This window comes from Bos javanicus, chromosome 5, assembly GCF_032452875.1.
Source record: "Bos javanicus breed banteng chromosome 5, ARS-OSU_banteng_1.0, whole genome shotgun sequence".
NCBI classification, from domain to species: Eukaryota; Metazoa; Chordata; class Mammalia; order Artiodactyla; family Bovidae; genus Bos; species Bos javanicus.
The window spans coordinates 119,287,011-119,307,069 of record NC_083872.1 but is presented as its reverse complement, the minus strand read 5'-3'; positions in this window follow the sequence as shown (position 1 = coordinate 119,307,069).

Here is a 20,059-nt window from a genome sequence, read left to right as displayed (position 1 = left end):
CCCTGGCGCCTCAGCAGCAGGGAGCCCGGCACACCTTCCTCGTGCTAGGTTTGGAGCGGCCCCTCTGTGTTTCCTCGAGCTCCTGTCCATCCCGGCCTCTCCACTTGGAGCAGGGAAGGAAGAGGGGAAGCACAGAGAATTGCAGCCCCTTGAGGGGTGGCCTGGCGGGTGGCAGAGCTGAGCGCAGCGCTTCCGCAGCCCTAGGCGGACAGAGTCCTGCACGCTGAGTGGCAGGAACTCTCGCCAGACACTGTCTAAATGGGATGTGCTCTTCAGAGAGCCTGGCTTTTATTTATTAGAGAGGTTTTATCTGTTAAGTGCTTTTCAAGGGTTTGAAACACTCTGAGAGCCTTCAAAGGTGATGGGAGGAACGCCCGCTCGCCTTCTCGTTTGTCAGCTGCCCAGGGCACCGGTGGCAGGGGGGCATCCGCTCCTGGCGACCCCGGCCCATCGCTGTGCCCCGCTCTAGCCTCCTCGCCACCAAAGCTCCCCCACCAGAAAGATGAATTAACACAAGTGCATGACTTGGGCTTCTGTGTTGAGTCGTAGAAACAGCCGTACATAGTAAGTATGGTTCCTCCTTACGTTAGGAAAATGCTTTAGATTTTTTTGAAAACTCCTGCATTAAACATTTTCTTCTTTCATCCTAACAAAATCCAGGGAGGCAAAACAGTGGGCTTCTGGACGTGGCTCCTGGGAATGCCTCAGTGCTGACTGTGGACTTCCCAGGAATTCTGTGAGCTCGACATTTTAAGCTTTCAATTATATTCATTGATAATTAAAGACATTATAGTAATAACAAAAGCAATGGGATATACAAAGAAGTCCTATAACTTGACAACAAAGCGCAGTGCAATTCACAAATGAGCAAAGGACTGGAATAGACATTTTCCAAAGAAGATACTCGGATGGCCAATAACCACGTGAAAACATGTTCGGTGTCCTTAGCCGTCGTGGAAGCGCAAGCCAATCTCGGTGAAATAGCACCTCACATCCGTGAGGGTGGCTGTGACCGAAAAACGGACAGCAGCAAGTGTTGACAAGGACGCGGAGAAGTCCGAGCCTTCGCGGAACGCAATGCGCAGAGAGCACTGTGCGGAATGGTCTGGTTGCTCGTGCGCTCAGCCGCTCCATCGCGTCCGACTCTCGGGCCCGTAGACTGCAGCCCGCCAGGCTTCTCTGTCCATGGGATTCTCCAGGCAAGAACACTGGAGAGGGTTGCCATGCCCTCCTCCAGGGGATCTTCCCCACCCAGGGACTGAACCCCTGTCTCCTGTGTCTTCTGCATGGCAGGCGTTTTCTTTACTGCTGAGCCACCGGGGAAACCCTGGAGAATAGATTAGAGGCTCCCCAGAAAGGTAAACAAGCATCACACAACCCAGCAAGGCCACTCCGAGGCGTGTAGTCAGACAAAACAGGGCTCAAAGAGACTCGTGCACTCAATTCATAGCCAGCAACCAAGGCGGACACGACCCAGCTGCCCATCAGCGGATGGATGGAGAGTAAAATAGGATCCACCCATGAGAGGGAATATTCTCCAGCCTTAAAAAGGAAGGAAATTCTGACAGTCAGTGAGATAAGCGGGTCACAAGAGGGCAAGCACTGTGTGACCCCACTCATATGAGGTCCCCAGAGAAGTGAAGTTCAGAGACAGAAAGCAGAAGGGTGCTTGCCGGGGCAGGGGAGGGCAGGGCAGGGGAGGGGAAGGCAGGGCAGGGGAGGGCCGGGGAGGGGAGGGCAGGGGAAGTCAGTGTTTAAGGGGGGCAGGGTCTCAGTTGGGAAGATGAGAAAGCTCTGGAGATGGATTGTGGGGATGGTTGTACAATGGGCAGGGCAGGGCAGGGCAGGGGAGGGCAGGGCAGGGGAGGGGAAGGCAGGGCAGGGGAGGGCCGGGGAGGGGAGGGCAGGGGAGGGCAGGGGAAGTCAGTGTTTAAGGGGGGCAGGGTCTCAGTTGGGAAGATGAGAAAGCTCTGGAGATGGATTGTGGGGATGGTTGTACAATGATGTGAACGTACTTAATGTCCCTAAATTATGCACTTAAATGACTAAACTGATATTGTATTTCATATTACACATGTGTGTGTTACCCTGAAGCTGAAGCTCCAGTACTTTGGCCACCTGATGCGAAGAGCTGACTCATTAGAAATGACCCTGATGCTGGGAAAGACTGAAGGCAGGAGGAGAAGTGGACGGCAGAGGATGAAATGGCGGGATGGCATCACTGACTCGATGGACATGAGTTTGAGTGAACTCCGGGAGTTGGTGATGCACAGGGAGGCCTGGCGTGCTGCAGCCCATGGGGTCGCAAAGAGTCGGACGTGACTGAGAGACTGAATAACAACAACAAATGTAACCCTGATACAATGAATTTAAGAGGAAGTAAATCAAGCCCATCACTTCCTAACTTCTCCAGTGCTCTTCCCTGTAATCTGTGTTCTTGGGTGATTTGCACTGGCCAGGCCTGCGGGCCACCCGTGGTATTGCTACTGGGGCCTTGTGAAAAGAGTTGTCCTCACTAGTCCCACAGAGAAGCCACAGCTGGACTCAGGGACCCAGCCCGCTCAGAACCCTCCTTGCACAGGCCTCATGTGATTTAAGGAATTGTTGCAAACTCGGCAGGGGTCAGCTCAGAGCCGAGGGGAAGCCTGCCCAGATCCCTGTCTTCAGACCAGCTCTGTGGAGGGCCCTCTGCCCTGGGGGCTCTCACACAGCTTTGGAGCCACGGGAGGTTTCCTGCGAGACTTCCCAACCTGCCCCACCCCGGCCGCCTGCCTCCACCCGGCTCACCCGCCCCCGCCGTGGCTGCCCGCCCGCAGGGACGACGGGGTGGGTCTGGGTGACGAGCGTGTCATCTCATGTGTCCACTTTGGGGCTGGACCACTTGCTCGTGCCCTCATCTGACCTTGACTGACCTCCTCAGGTGGTGTTTTCAGAGAGTGCATCCCCCACAGGGATTTATGCGTGTAAGTCACTCAGTCTGACTCTTTGTAACCCCATGGACTGCAGCCCGCCAGGCTCCTCTGTCCATGGGATTCTCCAGGCAAGAACACTGGAGGCAGTTGCCCTGCCCTCCTCCAGGGGACCCTCCTGACCCAGGGATTGAACCCAAGTCTCCTGTGACTCCTGCACTGGCAGGCAGGTTCTTTACAACTAGTGCCCCCTGGGAAGCCCATTTTAAAGAAGTAGATAGGGATAGGTTCCCAACTGGAGAAGAATCACATATTTATTCTAGAAAAGCTTTGAAATGCAGAACTGTACACAAAATGAACACAAGCCAATTGTAACTCAGCAGTTTCTTAATACCTCGTACAATATTCTCTGAGGCTCTTCTGTGACAACACACCATTTCCCCCGAAATTGGGATTACACTGTCTGTGTTGTGTACAAACTGATTTTATTGAATTTAAAGAAATTAATAAATAATAAACAACCTGACTCTTTACAAAATGTGTCAGTCATGGTTCTGTGTGTGTGTGTGTGCACGCATGCGTGCGTGTGTGTGTTAGAGATTTACCATCTGGAATTGGCTCACATGATTACCAGGGGTGAGAGCTGAACAGCTGAGCTGATGCTGTGACTGTCCATTCCCAGTCCCGAGGCTGGAGGACACCTGGGTCCCCTTGGAGGACAGTCAGGCAGAGAGAGAACTCTCTTACTCACCTTGCATTCCGTGCAGGCTCTGGAGGGGTTGGACGAGGCCCCCACCCTGAGGAGGGCATTTTCATCAGGAGCCCAACACTCCAAATACTAACCTCACCAAGCAACACCAGGATGAAATCAGATCGCAGCTATCTGGGCACCCCATAGCCAGTCAGGCTGACACATAATTTAACCATCACACAGACTATGTATTTCTTGGGAGAATATGGAAAAATGAAATGAAATATGATTCTCAAGATTATTTGAAAGAATGTATGTGGAAGGAAATTTGGGGGGCAAAACAGTGAGTAATTAGATGGTCCGAAGGTTAGATGTAAAAACTCTAAATAGAAACTCAGAGAAACATGAATGTACACGCACGCAGCCTCAGGGGGCATTTTATTGCAGGAAAAAAAGGAATTCCATGCCCTGTCCTGACGTGAGGGCACTGATTCCAGTCACTAACTCAGAGCTTACATCCACATGAGTTTCATACAGATTCAATGTCTAAATATGAAAGACAAATCCACGTGTTTCTGAAGGATGTGTAGGCAAGAATTCTTACAATCACGGGGAGCAGCGGAGAAGACTTACAAGAAGAAGTAATTGACAGAAGTATTAGAAGATACACCCATGTAAGAAAGTAGACACATTTGGCCCCAAAGTGTTGCTCCGGTGCCTGTCACGATGACCATGATGTCAAAGCTCCATTTGGTAGTGGTGGGATGTTTTTACTATGCTCTAGAACCTCCATTATTATGTATGAAGCATTCACATCTGTGTTCATAAATGACAGTGCCTGTTCTTTATTTTACCGTCCTTTTCTGATTTTGGAATAACACCTGTCTATGCTTTCTGCCTTAATCTACGCTTTCAAACAAGTATACAAGACAATGCATTGCTTGAAAATGAAAACATTTTTTTTTCTGTAAGGTCTTAATGTTTTTAAGGTAGAAATGCCATGATTTCATCCCTCATTTCCTCCTTCCTATTTGCCTGGCCAGAGTATCCTGATTTGGGTTATTTTGTATTTGTGTGTGTGTGTGTGTGTGTGTGTTCAGAGAAAGAGAAGTGGAGAGAGCAGATAAACCAAGGCAGAGACTGGGTGAGCCTGTGAAATCAGTCAGCCCATGAGAGACCCATTTTTCTTGGAACCTAGAATATTCCTTTCTGTCTTTAACATCTCTGTGCTATTTTTCCTTAGTCCTTTCATTTTGCCTCGTATAGATTTGAATTTGCAAGAAATCTGTTTATTTTAATTTTATTTTTTCTCAGGAAGAATTAATTTTTCTAATGTCCTTAGAAATTAAAGGTGTTTTTATTCATTTTCCAATTTTCATGTGTTGAATATTTAGTTCACTTCTTTTCTTCCTGTCCTTTCTGTGAAAAAAAGCAATTAACCTCTAGATACAACTTTGGCCACCTCAGCTGTAGCTTGTGTGTATACCATTCTTTTTTATTATTTTAAAAATATGATTATTATTCTTATGTTTCCTTTATCTGCAATGACTCTCGCTTGTGATTTAAACTTTATTGTATCTTGGAAAATGAATGTTGTTTGTGTAATTTCTGTTTTTATAATTTACTGAAGTTTTCTTGAACATTTTTTAACACTGAAAAAGAATAGGCACTGATTCCTTCTATTATTTGACAAATGTTAACCAGGCACTTGCTGGGTGCTTGTGGAAACTCCTCTCTTTAGAGCCCAAGCTGATCTCTCCATGATGTCACAGCAGTGGTTCCCAACTGAGGCAGTTTTGTCCCCAGGGCACACGGGGAAATGAAGGGGACATTTCTTGCACAACAGGGAGATGCTGCTGGAATCAGTGGGTGGAGGCCAGAGGGGCCCCCGCACAGCCCTCTAGAGCTGGGCGCATCCGCCCACGCCAGCCCGGTCACTGACTCTGCAATCAGGAAGGTTCCACACCAAGACCCCAGTGTCCCTAACATCATTTTCGTTTTTGGTCTATATGATCCAACATCAATTATTATGATAATATGTGTTAGCATCTTTCCTCACCATTTCCACACGTGTTTAAAATAGAACTTGGTTTGGGGGAGGGGGGACTGGACAATGTGTTAATTGCAGCACAGGAAACTTACGTAAAGTCCTTGATCTGGGAGCTTCTCGTGAGCCGGCTCCGGTGCTTCTCTTTGCGTGAGTGCTCAGTCGCTTCGGTCGTGTCTGACTCTTTGCGACCCCATGGACTGGAGCCCACCAGGCTCCTCTGTCCACGGGATTCTCCAGGCTAGAATACCGGAGTGGCTTGACGTGCCCTCCTCCAGGGGACACTCCTGACCCAGGGACTGAACCGGGGCCTCTTTCGTCTCCTGCTTGGCACTTGGGTTCTTTACCACTGGTGCCGTCTGGGAAGCCTGGGCAGTTTTGTTTAATGCAAGATAATACTGACTCTCACGCCTGTCATGAGTGTGCATATTATAACTGTCTATCTTTCTTATTTCCAACATGTGTCGTTTAGCCTAATTCTCTATTTTCTAAACAGTGATCCACTTGGAATCAGTCTGAGCCTGTGTTTATCAGCTAGTGGGTGTGAAGAACCTGTACTCTGGGCACAGCTGCTATGCGTTATTTCTGTGACACCTGCCCTCACGTCTTTGTTTCTCTAACCTTCCTTTTGTTTTCCATACGAGATATGCAGCAGCATTTTGCTTTCATCCTTTGCCTCCGGGCCCCTGCCCTGGGCTCCCCTCCTGGGCTCCCCTCGCAAGTCCCGGCCCATGGCCACGCCCACCTCCAGCTCCATCGCCCTCCCTCCGACGTTCATCCTGTTCCGTCCGTGTTTTATGGCGGTGCTCACAGTCGTCTGCCGCACACGTGCGTGTGCCTGTTTGGCGCTCGTTTCCGTCGCCTCCACGAGGGCAAGGTTTCAGACTTAACCTGAAAACCTGCCTCTGCTCTGGGGCGGGCTCTGCACGATGGGATTGACCTAAATACTGCCACCACGTCAGGAACTCGGTGCCTTTATGGTCCCGACTCTCTTCTGGGGAAACCGAGGCAAGGGCAGGTTCAGGAGTGGGCAGTGTTGTCAGGAAGTCGGGAATCCGGGCAGTTTTCTCCTTGGAGCCACAGCACAGCCCCTTCCCCACTGTTCCATGTGCTGGGTTCGGTTCACTCCTGGGGAAGGGGCTGCTTTACACCTCCTCGCGTTTTTGTCTCTGTCCTTGGGGACCAGATGCTCATCTGTCAACCCAGGAGGCTGTGAGGGGTCTCTGCACACCCCCCAAGCTTCCCACGGTGGAAGATTTATTTGTCTCCTGATCCAAGCCTGGGACTCACTGCCCTGACCCTCTGAGCTGGGGTCCTCGGAGCTGGTGGATCTGTGAGCCTCATCTCCTGCGTGGAGACCCGGTCCCTGTGCCAATGTGCAAAGTGGCGCCTGGACCAGAGAGGAAGCAGCAGGTCCTCCCAGAGCCGAGCTGAGCCCCCAGCACCGGGTTTGGAGGCGAGGACAAGGCACCGGACGTTGACTCCAGCTCATCGTCATTCCTCGTGCACATGATCCCCAGACACGAGGTGCAGAAGGAGCACATGGCGTTCATGCGACCCAGGCGACTCCTCCGCCAAGAAACCCAGATGGAGGACCTGTCCCACCCCCATGCTCCCCAGCATGTCCTTCCTAGACGCTCCTTCCAGCCTCCTTTAACCTCAAACTGTCAGGAAAAATGTCTAAGCTTCGGACAAGGGCAACCCGGGGCCCGGGCACCCTTTCATCGGGGTGTGGACCTTGTCTGGACGGCCTTCTGGGAGCAACAGGTTTCGGTGGGTGCCTCCACTCAGCCCGGGTCCAGGGACCTTTCAGCACTTCTGCCTCAGCACAGACTCGGGGCTTCGCTCCTGGAGGCAGAGAATGCGCTGATGATAAATTAAAGGAATTAATGATAAAAATCTCAGAAGTTTTTTTTTTTTTTTTTTTACAGTAGTCTTTCATTCAACTTTCCTCTAAGACATAGGACATGCATGCAAAGCCCTGGAACCTAGTGTTAAGCACGTGTGCTCCGTCCCCGAGCCGCATCTGACTGTCTCACAGCCCAGCGGATGGAAGACCACCAGGCTCCTCTGCCCGCGGGGTTTCCCAGGCTAGTGTACCGGAGTGGGTGGCCATTTCCTCCTCCAGGGGATCTTGCCAACCCCAGATCAAGCCTGTGTCTCCTGCACTGGCAGGCATGTTCTTTATCATTAGCCACCAGAATCTATTAATCGTATTACCATGCTCTTAAAGAAAATTTAAAATTAAATAAGACAAATCATCAAATTTTCCCTTTCTTTTTATTTTATGTTGCGTCTGTCCATACGTCTCCAATCAATTACTTGAGGAGGAAAAACCCTCCAAAATAAAATGTACTGAAGGTTTTCTTGTTACTGGAGTCATTTATCCAAAACCATTAAAATCATTGAGTTCACAATTGCTGCCTCCTAATGGGTATTGAACCTGATTCTGCCTTGGAGCGATTTAACGCACAGGGAACTCACTGTCCTTCTCCAGTCTCAGTGAAGCCCAAGGTCAATGCTAGCTGGCTTCTTCTTAGGACAGGAGCCATATCCAAACTGGCCTCGAGCTTAGACTCGGACAACAAATGGCCTAATTAATAGAAATCATTATTGAGACACACAATTAACACCTTAGAGCAAAACGACCTTCGCACAAAACTCCTGATACGCCAGAGGGTAGATTTGGCGAGCATTTGCTGAGTTTCCACCGTGCGTTTGCTCCTTCCATCCAGATAAGCTCTCTCTCCAAACCACCCCGGGCGTCCCTGGTGGCTCAAATGGTGAATCTGCCTGCAGTGCAGGAGACCCAGGTTCAGTCCCTGGGCCAGGACGAGCCCCTGGAGGAGGGCAAGGCAACCCACTCCAGTATTCTTGCCGGAGAATCCCATGGACAGAGGAATCTGGCGGCCTACAGTCCACAGAGTCACGGAGAGTCGGACACGACTGAGTGGCTAACACTTTCACATTTTCATAAACCACCTTTGTCTCCAAAGGGGTAACTAAGAAGATCCTTAAGAAAAGGGATCAGTAATTCGCATAAGGAGAAATATAAGTGAAAATACGCACGTTAAGTATGTCCCTGTGTCAAAGCCACACGCAAAAGCTACCGTTTCCAACATAAGGTCATTGATGATGCCACGCACGGTCCCCAAGCAGGGGACTGCCCCCCACGCTGCTCCTGGTGGCTCTGGGCCTGAGCCTGGCCAGCTCCCCTGAGCACCTCTGGAGACACAGTATCCGGTGCCCACTCAGTCACTTATCCCGGGGAAGCAATCAGATAAGGGTAAAGAGATGTGTTTACAAGGGTATGTTTCCTCAGTGAAGACTTAGAAAACAATGAAATAGCCAGCAATAGTGGAGTGGTTACCTGAATGATGGAGCACCTGAATAATCCAGTCCCACGTGGGTATTAAAAACGGTGGAGCAGGGTAGGCACTGATACCAACGGGTGTTTCTGTAAGTGAAGTGAAAGTCGCTCAGTCGTGTCTGACTCTTTGCGACCCCGTGGACTATTTACAGTCCATGGAATTCTCCAGGCCAGAATACTGGAGTGGGTACCTTATCCCTTCTCCGGCGGATCTTCCAGACCCAGGAATCGAATCCAGGTCTCCTGCATTGCAAGTGGATTCTTTACCAGCTGAGCCACAGCTGAGCCACAAGAGAATCCCAAGAATACTGGAGTGGGTAGCCTATCCCTTCTCCAGCAGATCTTCCCAGCCCAGGAATCGAACCGGGGCCTCCTGCATTGCACATGGATTCTTTACCAACTGAGCCACCAGGGAAGCCCATGTTTCTGAAACAGCCAATGAAAGTGAAAATGATCTTGAAGACTGGGTTATAGTCAACGTGTCCCAGAAACTCTCCCTGAGTGGACACCAGTGTACATGCACAAACCCTGTCTGAGGTTTATGTAGCAAAGAAATGACCTTCTTGGATCTATTTTAGAGCAGAGAGGTGGAGGTGAGTGGACAAAGAATAAATTCCACAAGGCAAGTGCTAGAGGGTGGAGGAGGGGAGGAGTGGAGACCCCACAATCTGGACGCCCCCCACACAGGCGAGGGAGCAAGTCAAAGACGAGGGAGCCCTTCTGAAACCATACACCTGCTCTCTTACCAGGGGGTAAGCGCTGTCCGTCTCCACGGTGCTGAATCCAACACCGTGTCCTGTTCCCCTTTCCACCCATTTCACGCCAAGGGCATCACCCTCTCCATACAGCATTCAAGGCTGGAGGGCAAGAGGCACCCAGGTGCCTGGAGCCAAGTCCAGGGCGTCGTCCCCCGGGGTCTCCACCAGGCCCTTCATTGCTCCTCTGAATAAAGCCGGTCTCGCCGCTGCTGTACATCTGGTTTCATCTCCTGGAAATTCTCTTAATTTTTCTCTTGCTACACATAAATGGGGAAAGTTTTGGGAAAGATGGAAGTAAATTTTACCCCCTGCCAAGAGGTCGTTGCTCAATGTCCTCAGTCCTCAGAGGACTAAGCCCACTCTCCACTGCAGAGACTTCTCACCCATGGCGCTGTGTGCAAGATTTCCTAAGGAAGGTCTGCCCTCTCCGAGCGTGGCAAGGAGTGAGGAGGGAGCTGCAATCAATTCAATTGTTTGTCCTGTCTGAAACAACTAAGTGTTCAACAATTTCAGCTGCTCCTTCTGTGACCATTTCTGCACTATTGTAACACACACGCCAGGCCGACTGAGTTCTTTTCTGCCAGCCGTAAGGTCAGCGGGAGCAGGCCCTCCCAGGAGTGTGCTCTCTGCCCAGGAAGTGCCCGCAGTGGGTGTTTCTCTGTGGGCATCTTCGCTTTGTGGAAGACAGAGTCCTTCCCAGAACTCACAGGCAGACACCTCGGTGAGGACGCAGGCCTCCATTTGACGCTTGCGCCTCCAAACACTTGGACTGTCACCACCATCCTACCTCCTGAAATCCTGCCCTTCAATCTGGCCGCAGGGAGTCCAGCAAATGCTGTTAGTCCAGCAAATGCTGGTGATCATGTGATTCCCTGAATATAATCATGTCTGAAGTCTTTCCAGAAGTTTCTCAAGGTCACTCCCGTCTATCACAGAGCTGTGGCTCACAGGCTCTCAGGAAACGAGCGGTAAACTGCACGTGTAAATCATCCTATGATGTGGCCTCTGCCCCCCTGTTTCACGACGTCTCTGCTCAGCTCAGGGACCTGGTGCTGCTTCTCCTCTGGCCCTGCTGTGTCCAGCCTTCAGGAGAGATGGAAGATTGATTAGTCTTTGGCCCCTAAATGTGAGTTTAGGAAAATGTCTCAGCCTTTTTCAGCACGATGGAAACATTGCTCCTCAGCTCTGAGAATCTTAGTATAAAAGTATCAAAATCTAGCTGCCTTTTGGTGGACTGTGGCCACAGATGTTCCCTCCCTTCAGATGTTCTCACTGGCTTTAAAATCATGACCTGATCCCAGAAAAGTGGAATTGTTTTTTAAAACAGGATCTGAAATTGAGGATGCCTGGAAAGGAGAGGCATTTCCACAGGTAATTCCTGTGTGAAGCCTTGTGTTGAATCTCACAGACGCCCTCACAGAGTGACCGCACAGACCCTGGGGGTGGGTGCTGTTTCCTCTGAGGGGGGCTCAGAAGCCTCACTCCTCGTCCTTCCTAATGTCTGATGCGATATAAGACAGTAAGAGGGACTGGAATCCCCCTTTGAAAGGCTGCCCAGATGGACAGAAGCACTCACCCTTAGCCACGTGCTCACAGTGTGTGATGGAGACATCGGGTGGCCATCTGGCCCAACTTCTAAGCCGAGCGTGGGCTCATGCCAGCAGCACTCACCCAGGGACCATGTCTTGAGCATCTTACACCCTCAGTGTTCTGGGCCAGACCCCAAGAAGCCCTGTCCTCATGGCTCTAAGGGAGGACCACCCAGGGCCACGTGCTCGGGGCCGCCACCCTGCCCTCAACCACATCTGGGCGAGTAATCTGGGCTTTGATCTCATTCCTCTGCCAGGTTCCCGAGTCTTCTTCCCAAAGAGAACGAATCTCTTGAGAAGGTCTGGTGCTCGAGCCCCAGACTGCCCAGCAGAAGGAGGCACAGAGGATGGAGTAGATGAGACTCAGCTGGAAGAGGACAGCGCGCCCAGGGCTGGCTTCTCCGAAATCCCAAGGAGGGATATGGGCCCAGGGTTCTGACTTAACCCTCAGGATGAGTCAGGCCCGAGCGTCCTGTGTGCTCAGGAAATGCTCTTCCATGATGAGAAATTCCCCTTCCAAGCAGCAGGGAGGGGTTCGGAAGCTGCTTACTGCTTGGTGAGACTCAGGATAATGATAGGAAAAGCGTTTCCTCTGGAGGCTTCCTGGGCGCAGGGGAAGCCCCCATCCCACGCCCCCATGGCGCCCGGCTGCCTCCTGCCAAAGAGACGCTGCGCCTGCTCCATTTCTGGGGAGTCTCCCCCAGACCCGGCAGCTCTGGGCTGGGCAGGGCGCTGCCTGACCCTGGTCACAACCCGCCGTGTCCATCCCGGGGCCCTCACAGAGCTGCCCCATCAGGGTCCACAGCTTTCCTGCGAGGGAACTGAAGCTCACGGCCCAGAGACACTTCGCTGAACAAGCAGTCATCGGAATGCACCACCGTGAGGGGCGTTTCCTCCGGGAAGGAGACCGGAGCCCTGTGCCGGCCCATTGCAGACTAAACCCCTGGACCCTGCTCTCTCGCCAACTGGATAGGAGGCCCGGCCGTTCCAGGCAGGGAAGCAGGTTCAGTGAGCTGTCGATGGGAATTCATATCTCAGGGGATGATCTTCTGAGTTAGCAGATGCATGTGTCTGCCGAGGCTCCACCCCCGGGGACTGCCAGGATACTCAGGCTTCAGCACCGAGCTGGGCGACAGGTCTGGATGGGGCTCCCACTGAATTCACGTTCCCTCAGAAGATAGAAAAGGGATTTGCTGCTTGGGCGTTAGATTATCATTGCTTCTACAAGCTGACTTTGGGAGAAGCTGCTTTGAGAACACAGTCCCTTGGTCCATCTGTAGGTCAGCTCCCTGCCTTCTTCCCCGACCGAGACCGTGGGGGACACTGCAGGCCTGCATGTGTGGCTCCCACCCCCAAACTTGCTCTCTCCCGAGGAGCGAAGCAGAGCACAAGCCAACTTGAGGAAACCCATAAATATTCTGTGGCAGGACAATCAAACTAAGACAGAAAGAGAAACGCAGAAGACAAACGACATGCCTCTTAGTGGCTGGCCCTGCCCACCTGCATCTAGATTCTTCACGGACCCTCGGAACACCACAGCGTCAACCTGGGAGGAGAGGGTGGCCCCTCTCTTTGGACGCCAGCATTATAACATTATCATTCTATGATCCACGCACTTCTTTTTCATCTCATACAAGGATACAAGAGGTCACATCGACCAAAGGCTTGTCTGTACATGCCTAATTGAAAAGAAAGAAAAAAACAGAAAAAACTCTTCTGATAGAACTATAGATACGCTGCTAACCTGTCGATTTGGTACATAAACTCTTTGTCTCAAAAATGTATAAAACTACATCTCTAATTCCTGATCAATGGCTCAGTTCTCAGAGCTTCTGAGAATCTCTTTCTCAGGTTACAATCCCCAGTTTGGCTCAGATAAAATTCCCTTTTCTTTCTCCTTGGCTTGATTATTGTTTGATTTGCATCGACACAACCGTCACTAACGTGGAAGCAGAGCAGGAGGCTGGGCTGCACGAGCCCAGGGCCTCTCCACGGAGAAGGGGCATCAGGAGCAATGCGGCCCCCACCCCCCCCGGGTCACACCGACCCTCCAGACGCCTGCTGGTTGGCCTGAATCAGGCAGAACATGGCAGGATGTGGGGGCCGGCAGAGGGTGAGACTCGGAGAGGAGTCCACAGTCTCCCACTTTCCCTCCTTAGTCCTTATGTGAGACCCCGGAAGACTGTTCAGCCAGCCAGCCCCAGCCTCGGCCTGTGCCCAGTGGGCAGGTCCCATGGTAGGCAGCGATCCAGGACAAGTCCCCGTTACTTACAACGCACACCCCAGGTCCCCACCCACAGGAAAGGGCCACAGCCATGGAGTCAAGGAAGCTGGCTTGCAGAACCACAATGGCACCCCACTCCAGTGCCTGGAAAATTACCCTTGCCTGGAAAATCCCATGGACAGAGGAGCCTGGTGGGCTGCAGTCCATGGGGTCGCTAGGAGTCGGACACGACTGAGTGCCTTCACTTTCACTTTTCACTTTCACTTTTCACTTTCACGCATTGGAGAAGGAAATGACAACCACTCCAGTGTTCTTGCCTGGAGAATCCCAGGGACGGAGGAGCCTGGCGGGCTATAGTCCATGGGGTCGCCAAGAGTCAGACACGACTGGGTGACTGAGCAGGCACGCTCTTATTTACGGGTGGCTTGTTTAAAACTTCACAAAGTCTTCTGAGCCATCTAGAGAAATGCCCACTCTGTGCGCTAAAGGCAGCAAGTGCCAACTCACTGTTCGGGGTCAGAGGACGTAATCAGCCACTGGCCCAAGGCAGCTGCAGGGACAGCTGGGTCCAGGCGCTGGCCAGCCTGGCCTCCCACCTGCCCGGCCCCTCCTTGTCTCCATGGCCAGTGTCCTTCTGATTCAGACAAGGGGTGGCTGCCATTTCCTAGGTTTACACCTTCAGTTTCAGCTGCTAGAACAGCAATGCTCATTCCAAGCCCCAAACAAGCGAGGTGGATGCTAGCCCTGGGCAAGCGATGGTTGGCGGGACAGGCATTCCCGGGGACTCTCAGCCGGCCCCCAGAGCAGGATCCAGGAGCGCAGAGCCCCCAGCGAGCCCCCGGAGGCCGCCTTCCAGCCTTTCACTCTGACCCCGCGTGGTTCCAACGGCTGGACTTTTGCTCCCAGGAGAGGACATGGAGAGAAGGGCTGAGGCCAACTGCCGATTTTAAAAACGATTGTGAAGGGTCATGAAAGAAAAGTGTGTTCGAGTTATGTCCTGGGGAGGGGCTCACACACTCACGCCCTGTGGGGTCACCTCTCAGCACGGGGCTGGCCGCCTGGGGTCCCCGAGGTCCTGGCTGACCACATAGAGTAGGCAGAGCTGCAACCCACAGTGTACGGACGGGAAGGCCGGAACCACCCAGCGTCAGCCCACCCCCCGATATTCTATCCAGATCTGGAGATGGAGCTGCATCAGGCAAGGGGCCGGGAGAGGAAGGGGACCCACCACAGCCATGCTTTGTGCCCGATGCAAACTGCCCAGCCTGGCTCGTCTGAGCGGAGCTTGGCGATGAGGTAACTCTCTCCCTACCTTTGCTTAAGGAGAGCTTCAGTTTACACATTGTCACCCTGATTGATGATGTCGACCTGCCATCCATGAAATCCAATCAGTGAAAATCTGCTTCCTGGACGTCCTGCATATGTTCCGTCTCTCAGTCGGGAGTGCTCACGCTGGCAGCAGCCCCGAGCACCCACGCCCTCTGCCCAGGTGATGAGACTGAGAAGCCCTGAATATTGCAGGTGCCACCACTGCTCTGGGGGCGAGGGGTCCTGGGGACAGGCTCCCGCAGGCTGAGAGGCCCAGCAGCACGCGAGGCAGCCCCTGTTCGGATGCTTCTGTCTGGAGAGCTGCAGGGTCCATCGGAAGGTGGACACAGCATCCCTGTAACCAGGCTCCCGGGAGAGAGGATGGGGCCTCCTGCTCACCACCCTGTCCTGAGCACCCAGGGGATGCACTGAGCAAAGCAGACATTTACTAAAAGAAGAGGGAGCTTAAAAAAGAGAGCAGGGAGGGTGCTTTCCTTGAGCCCTTCTTAATTCCTCCTCTGACACTCACCCACCCCTCACCTCAGTCCTTTAACCTTCACCAAACCCACTGTAATCTCTCCTGGGACGCCCCCAAGCTTTCTCTCAACATACCTAATTTCATCTCACTTTGTGGTTGGTTCAGCTCTTGCTTGGGGTAGAAGGGATTATTTACTGGGTCTCCATGAGACCTCCGCAAGCAGATCTTGTGAAATGGGGAGGAGACTGCGGGGGCTGACATCTTGTACAGTTTGTCTTGTTTTGGAAGATGTTAAAGATCCTCAGTACGTTTATACAACGTTAGCTTTAGTGCAGAGGCGACTCAACTTAGACATAATGCTTTGAAGAAAAGAAATGATGCGTTATATTTAAGCCAGTAAAAAGATCAAATCCATCAAACGAGAGAGAAGAGGGTGAGGGGTGAGAAGGTAGTTAATGCAAAACCCTCAAACAGGTGATCCAGCTGATCATTTACTGTATCATGGATTAAAATACACGTAAGTAAACATACTTGCTAGAGAAAATCTCCCTCAGTATATAGATGGATAGATAGATAGAATGATAGACAGTTGACAGATGCATCGATTGACAATAGATGGGCAGATAATAAATAGGTACTATAAGCAGTGACAGACGTTATTTTCTTGGGCTCCAAGGTCACTGCAGGTGGTGACTGGAGCCACGAAATTAAAAGACACTTGCTCCTTGGAATGACAGGTATGACAAACCTCCAGAGCGTGTTAGAAGCAGAGACATCACTTGGCTGACAAAGGTCCAGATAGTTGAAGATATGGTTTTTCCAGAGGTTATGTGCAGATGTGAGAGTTGGACCATAAAGAAGGCTGAGCACTGAAGAACTGATGCCTTCAAACTGTATTGCTGGAGAAGACTTGGATTGCAAGGAGATCAGACCTGTCCATCCTAAAGAAAATCAACCCTGAATATTCATTGGAAGGACTGATGCTGAAGCTGAAGCTCCAATACTTTGGCCACCTGATGCAAAGAGCTGACTCATTGGAAAAGACCCTGATGCTGGGAAAGATTGAAGGTGGGAGAAGAAGGGGACAACAGAGGATGAGATGGTTGGGTGGCATCACCGACTCAATGGACATGGGTTTGAACAAACTCCAGGAGATGGTGAAGAACAGGGAAGCCTGGCGTGCTGCAGTCCATGAGGTCACAAAGAGTTGGACATGACTGAGTGACTGAACAATAACAACAGATAGAATGACAGATAGATGATAGATAATAGACAATAGATAGATGGACGGATAGCTGGAGACACAAAACAAGTACTGCTGACAAGAGACATCTCAAAAAGAGCGTGACTTAGAAGGCAAGATAGAGCAGGTACCAGCAACCAACTGGTGCGTATGACGGGCTTAGCCAATTACGTCAGACAAGTACCCATTAACCAGACACATTACGGAGAAAGAAAAAGGTCACCTCATAAGAAAAGGAGTTGTTTTGAGAAATCTTGAGTCGAAATGGACAAATACACGAACACAGTGAGTAACTTCGCACAACATTCAATAGCTGAGGGGCTTTAGAGACAGAAACCAGTGGCAGGGGCTTTTGACAACATAATTAATAAGCTGGATATAGTAACTATCTGGCAACTGCACACCTAGAATTTCAAGACTACATTAGCATTCATGGGATATTAGATAAATTCCAACAATTACTAATGAATCAGAATTTACAGAATACTTTCTCCAGAAGTCACACATCAAAATTAGCCATAATTGAAGAAGAGCCCCATAAACATGGAACTATCAAAACCTTTTTCGAGAGGAATTTTAAATAAGATGACAGCATAAATGCTCTACATCGAGACTGTGGTGGGAATACAAGGCAGTGAGCTTTCTGCAGGGGGTCAGATGGGACCTCGTCTCGATGTTCTGGGCTGGTCGCTGCTACTGGGCAGGCAAGGCATCCGTGGGCCGTACCTGAGTGGACGGGTGCGTCTGTGCACCAGTGAGACCTAGTCTGTGCAACCAGGTGAGAGCTGGGGCTGGCCCATGGGCTGTCGTCTCCAGAAAGGCTTCACTTAGAGGAAAATCCTTGTATACATACAGCATATATATAAAGTAGAGCAAATAAGGATTTAACTAAAATGTTTGAGAATTACAAAGTAAACTCAGAGACACTAGTAAAGTAACATATACAGTTCTGTGCTTAAACTAATAAAACAGGAAACAGAGGCACAGACAGGGTCATGGATTCTGAAAGCTACTTTATCAGGACAACAGAACAGATGCTGCTCTGGCAAGACCGATGAGAGGAGGGGAGGGGGACAGATAGACATTATTAAAAGGGAAAATCAGCCCAACCATGAAACAAATAGAAGCTTAAAAAGAGTGCAATACTATGAACAACTGTAACTCAATAATTTAAAAAATATAATCTGAGTGGATAATACAGAATACAATGCTCCAAAACCATTTCAAACACATATTAAGTGCATAGATTTATCATCATTCAGTTCAGTTCAGTTCAGTCACTCAGTCGTGTCCGACTCTTTGTGACCCCATGAATCACAGCACGCCAGAGCTCCCTGTCCATCACCAACTACCAGAGTTCACCCAGACTCACGTCCATCGACTCAGTGATGCCATCCAGCCATCTCATCCTCTGTCGTCCCCTTCTCCTCCTGCCCCCAATCCCTCCCAGCATCAGAGTCTTTTCCAATGAGTCAACTCTTCGCATGAGGTGGCCAAAGTACTGGAGTTTCAGCTTTAGCATCATTCCTTCCAAAGAAATCCCAGGGCTGATCTCCTTCCAAATGGACTGGTTGGATCTCCTTGCAGTCCAAGGGACTCTCAAGAGTCTTCTCCAACACCACAGTTCAAAAGCATCAGTTTTTTGGAGCTCAGCCTTCTTCACAGTCCAACTCTCACATCCATACATGACCACTGGAAAAACCATAGCCTTGACTAGATGGACCTTTGTTGGCAAAGTAATGTCTCTGCTTTTCAATATGCTATCTAAGTTGGTCATAACTTTCCTTCCAAGGAGTAAGTGTCTTTTAATTTCATGGCTGCAGTCACCATCTGCAGTGATTTTGGAGCCCAGAAAAATAAAGCCTGACACTGTTTCCACTGTTTCCCCATCTATTTCCCATGAGGTGATGGGACCAGATGCCATGATCTTTGTTTTCTGAATGTTGAGCTTTAAGCCAACTTTTTCACTCTCCACTTTCACTTTCATCAAGAGGCTTTTGAGTTCCTCTTCACTTTCTGCCATAAGGGTGGTGTCATCTGCATATCTGAGGTTATTGATGTTTCTCCCGGCAATCTTGATTCCAGCTTGTGTTTCTTCCAGTCCAGCGTTTCTCATGATGTACTCTGCACGTAAGTTAAATAAACAGGGTGACAATATACAAGTGATTTAAAATTAACCAACATTTCTGCCTCTCAATAAAAAAAAAACCCTCAAGTTTATTGTCAAGGATCAGAAAATTCCTTTCTTATATCAATTCCTGTCTTATATCACTTTTCAAGAAAATAGGAAAAAAAGAAAATACTATGAACTTTCTTTATGAGGCTACAGTATCCAGTCAAAATCAGATGTCAATTATATTTAACTTATATGCAGAGTACATCATGCGAAATCCTGAGCTGGATGAAACACAAGCTGGAATCAATATTGAAGGGAGAAATATCAATAACCTCATACATGCAGATGACACCACCCTTATGGCAGAAAGCAAAGAGGAACTAAAGAGCCTCTTGATTCTGAAGGTGAAAGAGGAGGGTAAGAAAGCTGGCTTAAAACTCAACATTCAAAAAACGAAGATCATGGCATCTGGTCTCATTGCTTCATAGAAAAAGTATGGAGAAACAATGGAAACAGTGACAGACTTTATTTTCTTGGGCTTCAAAATCACTATGGAGAGTAGCTGCAGCCATGAAATAAAATGATATGTGCTGCACTCAATATGCCAGCAAGTTTGGAAAACTCAGCAGTGGCCACAGGACTGGAAAAGGTCAGTTTTCATTCCAATCCCAAAGAAAGCCAATGCCAAAGAATGCTCAAACTACTGCACAATTGCACTCATCTCACACGCTAGTAAAGTAATGCTCAAAATTCTCCAAGCCAGGCTTCAGCAATATGTGAACCGTGAACTTCCAGATGTTCAAGCTGGATTTAGAAAAGGCAGAGGGACCAGAAATCAAATTGCCAACATCTGCTGGATAATGGAAAAAGCAAGAGAGTTCCAGAAAAACATCTATTTCTGCTTTATTGACTATGCCAAAGCCTTTGACTGTGTGGATCACAATAAACTGTGGAATATTCTTCAAGAGATGGGAATACCAGACCACCTGACCTGCCTCTTGAGAAACCTGTATGCAGGTCAGGAAGCAACAGTTAGAACTGGACATGGGACAATAGACTGGTTCCAAATAGGAAAAGGAGTACGTCAAGGCTGTATATTATCACCCTGCTTATTTAACTTATATGTAGAGTGCATCATGAGAAATGCTGGGCTGGAAGAAGCACAAGCTGGAATCAAGATTGCCGGGAGAAACATCAATAACCTCAGATATGCAGATGACACCACCCTTATGGCAGAAAGTGAAGAGGAACTCAAAAGCCTCTTGATGAAAGTGAAAGTGGAGAGTGAAAAAGTTGGCTTAAAGCTCAACATTCAGAAAACAAAGA